This window comes from Cyanistes caeruleus, chromosome 3, assembly GCF_971803275.1.
Source record: "Cyanistes caeruleus chromosome 3, bCyaCae1.hap1.1, whole genome shotgun sequence".
Lineage (NCBI taxonomy): Eukaryota > Metazoa > Chordata > Aves > Passeriformes > Paridae > Cyanistes > Cyanistes caeruleus.
In genome coordinates this window covers 36,410,207-36,421,965 of record NC_141703.1, presented here as the reverse complement: position 1 = coordinate 36,421,965, position 11,759 = coordinate 36,410,207, and the positions used below count along the sequence as shown (strand labels likewise).

Here is an 11,759-nt window from a genome sequence, read left to right as displayed (position 1 = left end):
TAACACAGTAGCAACAACAGCAAAACTAGAAAAGACAGATTTGTCACGCTGCACCAGATGATATCCTGCATGGTATCTACAATTAAAATATACCACTGTGTCTATTTTTTTAATATATTTATTTATTTATATTCCACTCTGTGACCTACCATTCTGGTTACTGTTGCAGACACTTTGTTTTAGTAATTTTCAACATCAGGAAATTATATTCTCTATTTTGGGGTATTTGAAAACGGAATTTTCCTCACTTAATGGTAACATAGAACTTGAAAAGCAAAATTCTCCAAGAGCTAGTTATATTTTTCTGAATTTATAACAAATGTATTTGTTTTAATAAATTATGATTTTCCCCTCTGATTATTATGGCTTTGTATTAAGTATAGTATGTTAATAACGTGGTTTAAAACCAGGATATTGGATCCCCCACCTTAAATATTTAAAAGAAACACTCTACGTGTAAAAAAGCAAAAGCATGTTCTCTAATGAAGTGGGACTCTGCATTAGAGCTTTAATTCAGCTGTTCACAGCTACATCAAGAACAGCTGAAAATGAAATGTATAATACAGCTCAGGAGTTAGGAAGCAAAGTGGTGATTACTGAATTGAGATAAAGCAGGATACCTTATTCCCTTTTTCACATCTTTGTAGCTGAGACCAAAGATGTTAAAACTGCTAAGAGGGGTATGTATATTGACTTTATATGGAGTTTTTTAGCATACAATGCTGAAGTTACTTTACTCGCAGCAAGTAAACTTGCTATACATATATTTCCCTTAAAAATATGAACACATGAATGCATGTATGTGATGAACACATGAATGCATGCTTTGTGATGTTAATGCAATGGACAATAGTTATTTCCTGTGAATTTTCACCCTTTAAAATCTGCATCTTTATAGCCTCCTGCAGGGACAATTGTGTAGCAGCTAACCAGGGAAAAAAAGCTATTATCAGATCGATGTTTTCTCAGTCATGGAGATTTTAAAACCACGCTCTTAAAGTGCGTGAAATTAAATCTGTCAAGATCAAGAAGTATTGCATGTGTTTTATGTTTTTGAAAACTGTAACAAAACCAAGCTGAAATGTCATTTAGTATTTCACCAACTACTGACTTAGCATGCTACAGAAGTTGATGTTTTCTATTGCTTTATTTTAAATGAAGGATTTGGAGCAAAAAGCAAAAGCGAGATGCAAGAAAATCTATCTAGTTGCAAAAAAAAAATTGGCCTTTTTTTCTAATTGTGACATCCATGATCTCTACAGATAGTGATATGATGATAAGACTGGAAAAGAAGAATAAAAATGTCAGGAAGTAATATTCCAAATTGTAAATAAGTTTTGGCACAGTTAAATGAGAAAGTCATGATACATGGAAATCACTCCACAGAATATGAATACCATGTGTTAAGTTACAGCATTAAATGCTAACAAAAACATGTAGCATTGCAAAATGATTCATAAATTCTTGGCTATATGATAATTATGTTGCTACTGTAAAAGATGACAGACTAACATCAACTTATGAGAAAAGCTATGTCAATGCAAAATTCTCCTTCATTTAAGGACATAGAGTATTAAAAAAAGGAAAAATTAAAGAACATTAAACACATCCCTTTTGGTCATATAGGCTTTTACAGCACTTTGGTATCACAGCGTTTTTTATGTCTTTCACTCCAGTGACTCAGAGACGACAATCACTCCTACGGCAGACTTGATAATCCTTTGCTCTCTCAGTGTTTTGAGCTCTTCACACTAAATCTTTACTTTAAGTGGCAAAGTTTCCATCTCTCTCCAGCTGGTGCTGCCAGTCATTCCCCAGACCTGAAGGCTCCCACTTTTTAATGTGCGTGCACTCCACTTGTATCTATCACACAGAGACTACACCTGCAGAAACAATTATTGTACATCATAGAATAGATTTGCAGAGCAGAGCAGCTGGTGCCAAGGACCTGATGACCACAGGAGATCATATGGAGTGTTTTTACTTCAGCTCAGTCCTCATCTGTCTGCAAAGCTCCAAATGCCCATCTGCAGACAGAATGTCCTAGGTGAGCTTCCAAGCATATATTCTTCCACTGTTTCACCTGCAGTGAATCCAATTCCAGAACCCTGAGACCACTCCATTACATGACTCCACCTAAGTGTGGAAAAGCAGAAGTCTTGGTTTAAAAATGTACTTTCAATGGATGGTAAAATGTAAAAGGCACCTACATCTGCTAGGGAATGTAGATGTGTAATGTTTACATTTAAAATTGCCTTCTCTTTTTGGTTGTTTTTTTTTTCTCTTTTTGTTTTTTTTCTGAAAAGGAATTATGTCTTTTATAGAAGTATATGAATGCTTTCCCACTGATGCAGTAAATCCATGGGAGAGAATACTGGCTTTTCAACAATCCACCAATAGTTTTTTGGGGCTATTTGTTTAAAGTTGGTCCAAAAAGCTATCACCAGTTAACAACAAACCTTTTATTACAGATGTAACTTCAAAGCTTTTCCATGAAGCCAGTTGCTATTAAAGTATTTCCAGTAAAAGTACCTATTCATTATTCAGTAAGTACAATATAAAATAGTTCCAGCTACTGCACTGAAAAAGTCTTGGCCTCAGTATTTCACATTCAAAAGAAATTTATCACCTTGTTGTTCTTGCCAGAAAGACTAATTAATATTAAATCTTTTGAATTTCTCTGGATAAAACTGGCATCTGAGAGCCTAGTATGGTATCAGAGTTCTTTAAAATAAGTCAATAATAGAGATTAGTACCTCTTGTGTAATACTGTATGCATTGCATTCTGTTACATTTATTATACAAATTGAAATGAATAACAATATGCAGTTTAACATCCCATGAATATTTTTTATCATTCTCCAACAGTACTTAATATGCTAACCAACTTCACTGAAAGGCATACAGATGTGGAAAGAGTCTATCTAGGGACTTTAATTATCACCTTGTCAAATTCAAATTATTATCTTGCGAGTTCATTTCCATAAAGTATCCCCTTTGCTGTTGGATGATTTAACATGTGTCTGCTTTTTCTTATCTTATTTGTATCTATCCAGAGGGTTTAAACCTTTCAAAGTCGGCCAGCTCTTTGTCAGATCATGATGTTTACCGTAACTGATTTTGTCAAATACATTTTTGCAAACACTCAATTTTGCCATGGATGGGTCTGTAAAATGTGAAGAGAAACTAGCACACAGCACCAATAATGTTACATAAATCAGACTAAGACTTCAACGATTTCTAAACAGGATTAGCTTACAGTGAAGAACCAAAGAGCCTGGGGAATGATTCACCTGACAAAATTCTTGGAGGCAGTCATTTTTGGTTGATAAATCATTTCACATTTCAGGAAACCTGGAATAATTCCAGCTGTAAGGATTGGGTAGACATTATTTTCTATGCTAGTCTGGATCACATGATAGGGCAAAAATATCATATGAATATTAATGACAGTGATTTTTTTTAATCTATTTAAAGGCAACAAAGCAGTGATGAAAATAAATGATGACAGAAGAAAAATGTCCTATTAGATAAGACTTACATCCAGCAAAACTGAAACTTTAAACTGATTATTTACATTTTTTTAAAAGTGTGCAGGATAAATATGTGCATAATATGTTGGATGTCTTTGTAAGGGTGGTGAGGCACTGGAACAGGTTCTCTGGAGTTGTGGATGCCTCACCCCTGGAAGTGTTCAAGGCCAGGTTGGATGGGGCTCTGAGCAACCTCGTCTAGTGGAAAGTGTTCCTGCCCATGGCAGTGGAATTGGAATGAGGTGAGCTTTTAAAGTTCTTCCCAACCCAAATTATTCCATGATTCTATAATTCTGTGACATTAACACAGATTTGATCAGTCCCCCAAATTTCTGTTTAGAAGAAATAGAAATCAAAAATTCTCTATCTTGACATAAAATCCAATAGCCTGCATATAAAGTTAACTAAATCTGGAAACAAAAAATGTGTTACATTTTTTGTAATTTTAAGTTTTTGAATTTCAGTTGTAGAAGAACACATAATTGTGTAATTATAACTCATAATTAAACTAAGATGCATAAAAATTTTTAATAATAATAAACAGAAATAAAGAAGAATGCTATTTTTGACAAAATACAAACAAAACAATAAATGTGACTCTAAACATCCCACCCCAAGTAGCACAAACCAGAAAGAAAAAGACAACTAATTAGCTAGCTCTTTGTAAATATATCTAAGCGCAGTTTGAAAAAGAGACATGGATTGTTCCTGTTCAAGAGTCATACTACTCACTTGTTTTGATTTAGTTTTTAACTTCTTTCTTGCACTTGCACTACATTGGAGAAAACTTTCATAATTTCGGAGAATAACTTTCACTTCTAAATAGATACATAATACTGGATAAATATTAGGGGTTATTATTAAGAATTAAAATATTACATAATAATATTGCATATTATATGTATTAAGGATTACAATATGAGTTGAGAAGAAATTTGCAGGAAAAGGAGCATAATAGATGCAGCTTTTGTGACTAGCAGAGGATGGAAAAATCACACTCAAGGCAAATTTGGCTTCTGTTTGTAATTTATTAATCATGAATTCCTTTTTATTCTTTTTTTGGTTTTCATGTATTTAGTCAGTTTAGATTCTGAATTAATTTCACTGAGAATTTAGAGGGACTACTTATACATGTATATGAAGAGTCAAAATGTGTGTGTTAAATGTGTTAAAACTGCTTCCAGTGCATCTGTGTAAACCAGAGGTGCAACTTGATCAGTTAGTTCTTGCATAAATTTCAGTAGAATAAAACAAGAAATTTTATCAGGGGGGTAATTGTAATTTACTGTGTTTTTTAAGTAACAAACAATGCTCCTTGCTCCCCAAATTCTTTCTAATTATAATTACTGAAGACTACTGTGAAAAAGGTTTGCAAAGTTTTCAAAAAAATATGCTCACTTCTTAGCAAAAACCTGAATAAAGAGAGCAATGTTAAATAAGTGCTATAGACCAAAATGCAAGTAGGAAGAAAATTTCAAATGTGATTATGGCAATTGCATTTCAAACTCCAGTGCGGATAAAACTACAGATTAGTATATAAGAAAGAAAACATAATTTGAAGTTAAATTATGATTTTTTGACATTAATACATTGTTGAAATTATTTAAGTTTCAGAAGCACATAATTAAATAGGACTTGATGTTAGCTCATAACACTTGCCATCCACGTCTTTCACTTCAGCATTAAAATAAAACTGAGGCATTTTTCTCATGGTCCCATTCCTCAGTGCTACCATTGAAGCACTCTTTTTCTCTTATGGGGTAAGGGATGTCAGAACAATAATCTTCAGCAAAAGAATAGGTTGTCTTGCAGCATTGTTAAGGCTATAACCTCAGCCCAAAGTACAGATTGCAACAGGCTTTGCTGAAGCCTTTGTAATGCAGCAATCCTTGCCAGCCATACAAGTGCTCATTTTGCAATAATAGATTCCCTGACATTTGATATAATGTAAAGGGTATAGAGTGTGCTAAACAGTGCTTAAACACAGAAAACTGTCCTCAAAATATATACCACACTGAGGAATTCCTGTGAACCAATAACATAATTCAGATGCTTTGACCATGCTGCAATGAATGCACCATAGTGGAAAATGCAGCTGTCCACATCACAAACCCTGACAGACAAATAAATGTCCAATGAAAATAGATTTTGCACCCTTGACCTTAAGGCAAACACCTATTTAAAATCGGGATACTCATGAATGAAAGAGGAGGAATAGTCAGCACAGCCTGACAATGTGTTCACCTGATTATTTTTTGCAAAATTCATGGGAAAATAACATTAAAAAACCTACCTGACTTAGTACCAAAAATTACTGTGATTTCAAAAAGAATTTAATTTGTCATTCTAGCAGTTTGAGCAGTGGCCCATTTAGCTCTTTTGTCTGAGATACAGAATGACTTTGAAACCTTCCTTACTGAATTATTATTATCAATGAAGGCAACAGGTTCCTGCCACACGACACTATTACTGTGCTGGATGAACTCTCCTTTGGGAAATTTCTTTTACTTGTTGGTAGCATTTCTTCATATCTGTTGTACTCTGTACACTGTATTTTGGGATCAAAACAAAGGCATTTTAGACAAAGGAATTCAAACTGTCTCGGTTTTAAATATAGCCAACCAGACTTTTGGGGTCAAAAAAAAGATTAAATATAATGCATGAATTACTTTTCTTTAGCCCTCATAATTATTTATTATAAGCTACAATAATTTTGCAGCAAATTAAGAAAGATAAATGAAACATAAATTAATCAACTGTGAATGCATGCATAAATGCATATATTTGAAATGCTATGGCAAATTTTATTTTTAGGGGATTCACTGGAGAGACACAGGTCCAGTGCTTAATCTATACTGAAACTACCCATAAGGAAAAATTTGACCCCCATTTCCTTCTCTTTTCTGTGTGAAAAGGGAACCATTGATTTCCGCCAACTAACAAGCAGTCAAGTATACAAAACAAGTAGCAGAACAACCCATGTAGTAATTCCTGTTAATTCTTCCCCTCGGTTTTTTGTGTTTTGTGAGTGGTTTTTTTTGTTTTTTTTTGTTTTTTTGTATTTTTGTTTTTGTGTGTGTTTTTGTGTTTGTTTGCTTCTACAAGGGAAACATTGATTTGAACACGTTTTAGTGGATTTTCCAAAATCATGCCTTTTTAATAATGTTTCCCTTCCCAGAATATTGGGATCAGATAGCAGGAACAAAAAACATATAAAAATTCATTAAAAGAAAAATCAAACATCCTGTGTTTCTCGGGATGATATTCTGTAGGAGTTTTGTTTGCTTGCTTTATATCTTTTATGTTAAATTTATTCAGTAGAAGTGCTTAGTGTGGGTTTGTTGATAAGGAGATTGAGTAAGTGTAATGAAAACCTCATTAGTTATTGTCATTTAATGATAATAGGCCTCTATTTCCCCTCCTCTCTTAAAATGAGCAAAGAATACAAAACAATAAACAAACAACTGCCACCACACCCAGCCCCACTAAATCCCCCATTATGATAAACAGGATTAAAAACAAGAGGAAAATGAAGACTGTGAAGCTGCCATTGTTTTGGAAGGAAGTGATGAAGTCCAGATTCCAGCTCTGTAGCTAAATAGCTTTGCCACCACTTCTTTCTAGAATATTATTCAAATTTTGGGTTGCACATTTGTAGCTCCTGCTATCCTCAGTGTGACTATGCAGTAGAAGAAGTGACCTGGCCACCTCAGCAGCTTCTCCCTCTCTGCTCTCCCTGCCACATCCCAGCTGCAAAATTCTGCTCAGGCTATGAACACAGGATGTAGTCTCCGCTGATTGGCTCCTGCCAATGATTTGATCATCCTTCAAAGTTCTGTAAAGAGAATGTCTAAAGTAAATAAATTAAGTCCTTTTTGCCTTCAGATGTATTTTGCTGAAAAACCTAGGTATTCGGGACAATTAATTTTATATCTGTCTCTTACAGACTGTTTTGGAATATACATTTTTCATTAAAGGAGATTTCTTCATTTCTCCTTTAAGAATTAAGGAGCCCTTCCCTCAGTTATAATAAAATAAATATGCTGTATCTGTCCTGCAGGAAGTCTACTAAGAAATATTTTCATTGGTTAAATTTTGGTCACTGCAAAAGTGAAATGCAATGTTGATTGGAGATTTTTTTTGCTTATTTGGGGGTTTTTATGGTTAGAATTTAGTAGCCAAAAGGAAGAAAGAGGTTTATTTATTTAAATAATGATAATTTTATGAACATAATGTATCCATAAAAATAGTTGTCTTTGGGTGAAAACAATAGTTTTGATTATTCTCAACTTTTTTCCCTTAAATTCTTTCTCCTTCCTCTCTAAAAGGCTTAGGTTGAGACTGCAATTCTGTAAAAGCCCATTTCTCTAGACACTCAAAACTATATACTTATTTCTTGCATTTTTCCACATGTAACTTATTTTTTTAATAGAAAGATATAACTGCTAATTCTGTTAATTTTCAATGTAACCCTTCATTACTGTACAGAAAGAAGAAAAAGAGGCCAAAAAAGACATTCTAGTATTTTCAAATATTGTTTTGTTTAGTTAATTTGTTTGCGTGGTTTTTAAAATTCATATAAGAGTTTTTTAATTTTTTTTTCATTCCTTCTAATAATACACCTTTGAAAGATTTTTATGCCCAATTTAATATGACTAAAACTATCAAGATTAGTGCTGTTCCAAATTTACTCTAAAACCAGCGTGCAAAAATCTTTTACTACTTATTGGTGCATAGGGTACTGCACTTTACAAAAAAGTAACAATTAAAGACCATGAACATAAAATAATCATTGCTTGAAGCTGACAGACAGTGATACCAAAGGGTTGCTTTTCATTGTAAAAGTTCTAGTACTTTAAACTTCAAGTGTATGAACTAGTAACCAATCAATGTCTTTAGGTGACCATTACTTTGTGACCAATGTCAAATGTTTTTAATTAACTAGTTAGGCAAGCTTAAGAAAGCCTGCTGAGCAAAGATGTATGATGTCAAAGCACTCTTTTCCTTTGTCACTTCTATTAGGCAGGGGAAGAATTACAAAAATCAATGGCAAAGGAAGAAGAAAACCAAACCCTTTACTCTAGAGCAGAGGTCAATCTGTTTATAGAGGAATTAGGTGGCAATAGTAGAATAGACAATTTGAAAAAAATGCTAAAAATTAACACTTGAAGCGGTGCTAAAATAAAAGATCCTGTCAGAAATTATTAAAATTGCATGTTATAGTAAAATATATTTTTTTTTTTTTCATCTATGTTTTAGTCAAATCAAAACCAGATAAAGCTGAGAAAAATGCAAAATCCCATTTGAAATTCATGGAAATTCTGCATTCAATGTGTGACAGAACTGAAACTCCCTCATTGCTATTACAGAAATACTGTGGTCTCTCCAAAAGAAGTTGCTTCCCCCATCAGCAACTGTATCCTGTGTGAGGTTCAGAAATATCCTTAATGCTCTGGCACCTTGAAAAGGAAGAAGCATGTGTACTTATGACTGTTTTCATCCACTGAATGCTTATAACCAAGGTCAATTAAAGTGAACCTACATTAACAAATGAAAACTAGGAAGCTTGCATTAATTCTGTCCTACTATACTTGCTTCTATTGTATCCTTTGTCATTTGTATAAGTTACACCTACTCAGCCATCAAAAGCCTCTGCAGAATTTAAAGTTCTTCACTGGTCACCATTTTACTTCCCTAGTATAAGATGCTAATTTCTAGGTTAAGGTGGTGTTTAGGTCAGTGTCATATGCTGATGGAGTGCCCTGAGGAGAGGTCAGTAACTCTGGCTTGTCTTCCCAGGCTGCCTTTGAGTGCTGACCTGCCCAGGGCAGCGGGTCAGGGCGGTGGTGGAGGATCCCCGTGGTGGGGCAGGCACCCAGGGCACAGCCACTCCACTCACAGCATTCAGTGCCTCAGTCACGGGCACACCGGGGCACTTCTACAGGCCAGGCTGAACCTGTCCCTCTCCTCCTCTGCTGACACTGGGCCTGAAACACAACAAAAAGCAAAGAAAAGAAAGGAAAGGAGAAGGGGGAGTGGGAAGGGGGAGGGTGGGCCAGCTCTGTTTTACTGCTCATTCATTTCTCTGAATTCAATCACTCCAAGGCAGTAACTAGCTCAGCCCCAGGCTCCCCTTACATGCACAAAAGAAAAGCAATCCCATTCAGAAGGAGACCATGAGTTATTGATCTCATGCTGAATGTTATGTTCGGTTCAGCAGCACTGTCAGCTCCCTCACATGGAAAGCTTATGTTTCCCACCAACTCTGTTGAATGATACTCAGCTTTTTTGAAAATGAAGTGTTGGGGACGAGGGGTCAAGGGCAGAGACATCTCAGCTTTCATCCTGGGACTTCAGGACACATTCTGGGTCATGATGAAGGGTAAGCCTGCCAGGAATTAATTGTAAAAATACTGTGGATCCTGTTCACCAGAGGAGCAGGCAATTCATGGTTGCTTCACTTTCTAATTCAGACATTAGACAATGAGCCATAAAGCCATCATTTGTTAATGTACATTAGATTTATTTTACCCATTCAAATTAATGAACAAAATTTTTTGCTAAGACGCTTTATAGTTCATTTATTTAGCTTAATATCCTCATTTGCAGAAATATGCAGAGATTTTGTTTTAATCAATGAAGACATTAAAGTGAAAACTTAAATTAAAAATTTATTTCTTATAACATGTTTCAGCTTTTCTTTGCATGAACTTTAAATAGCATTACCCCATGTATCATCCCTCAGTAGTCTATATGACTACTTGAGAGAATGCAACAGTTATTATTAAATTAGTTATTGTTACCATAATGCAAGCAAAAAGCATTCAGACCATATCAAATCCATATTAACTTCTTGATTAAAAACTTTAGAAACAGAATATTTTGTAATTGTTCCTTTACGAGAATTCCTGTGCCAAGAGTCTAATTGTGGCATGAGCATAATCTCTTATAATTAATTATCTTTTTTTGTTTTCACAAATATTCTTTCTCAGAAATCTTTCACTTATTCAGCCAGTTTGTTAGGCTGCAGTTTTGATCTATTTGAAGGACTGATGAATTTGAATTTGAATTTGATGGACTGATAACCCCATTCCAGTGGTATAAGTTGAACAGGTCAGGTCCTGCACTTAAATAACAACTCCATACAGCACTACAGGCTGGGGGAAAATGGCAGAAAAGCTGCCTGGAAGAAAAGGACCTGGTGATGGCCAACAGTGGCTAAACGTGAGCCACTGTGTGCCCAGGTGGCCAAGAAGGCCAATGGCATCCTGGCCTGTATCAGCAATGGTGTGGCCAGCAGGAGCAGGGCAGTGACTGTGTCCTTGTGCTCAGCACTGGTGAGGCCACAGCTTGAATTCTGTGACCAGTTTTGGGCCCCTCACTACAAGGAAGATGCTCATGTTCTGGAGTGTGTCCAGGGAAGGGCAATGGAGCTGGTGAAGGGTCTGGAAACAAGCCCTATGAGGAGTGGCTGAGGGATCTGGGGATGTTTAGCCCAGAGGAAGGGAGGCTCAAGGGGGACTTTATTGCTTCCTACAACCATCTGTAAGGAAGTTGTAGCCATTTAGGGGTTGGTCCCTTTTCACAAATAACAAGCAACAGGACAAGGAAATACTTCAACTGACATTAAGAGAGGTTTGTATTGGATATTAGGAAAGGATGGTCAGGCAGTGGAACAGGTTGCCCAGGGAAGTGGTGTTCACTGTGTCTGGAAGAATTAAAAGATATGTATAGATAGGACATTTAGGGAGAGAGTTTAATGATGGACTTAGCAGCAGCTGGACTCAGTCATCTTAAAGAGCTTTTCCAACATAAATGATTCTATGATTCTAAGATTAAGCAAAGGAACAATTAGGCATCTGAAAGGAAGACACAGATGACTGTAGACATCTCAGAGGAACAAAATTAATTCACAAGAAAATCAAAGTAAAAAAACCCAGTGAATGTAGGAGTGCATATTTAATTGGAAGCCAGAGCTGAAACACAGAAACCCCATTACTGTCTTACTGTCTTTACTTCAATGCAAATTCATTTTCCCTGAGTAAGAAGTATTGTCAGAATGTCATTCCACAATCATGTTCACACAGTCACACTCTTCTAAAACCAAATATTATGAGATATATAATTTCATCAACATAAACATTAAAACTATGCACTTACTAATGTTTGCTGTAAATTTAGTCCTTTATTCTTCTCAAAACACCCTCAATCATACCAAAGTTTTTA

General features: G+C 35.3%; 1 long non-coding RNA gene across 3 annotated transcripts; it reads left to right on the top strand.

Annotated features, from left to right (window-relative positions):
* The first annotated feature begins 583 nt into the window (after positions 1-583).
* Positions 584-10,203, top strand: LOC111922747 (uncharacterized). 3 transcript variants are annotated; one of them, XR_015285446.1, is made up of 5 exons: positions 584-680; positions 1,677-2,047; positions 2,472-2,546; positions 3,636-3,775; positions 8,793-10,203. It is a non-coding gene; the product is annotated as an uncharacterized LOC111922747 (long non-coding RNA). The 3 variants fall into 3 exon arrangements; XR_015285447.1 differs by having other exon boundaries at positions 589-680; positions 7,044-9,222; XR_002860697.2 differs by having other exon boundaries at positions 618-680; positions 1,875-2,047; positions 8,793-9,222.
* The last annotated feature ends 1,556 nt before the right edge of the window (positions 10,204-11,759 follow it).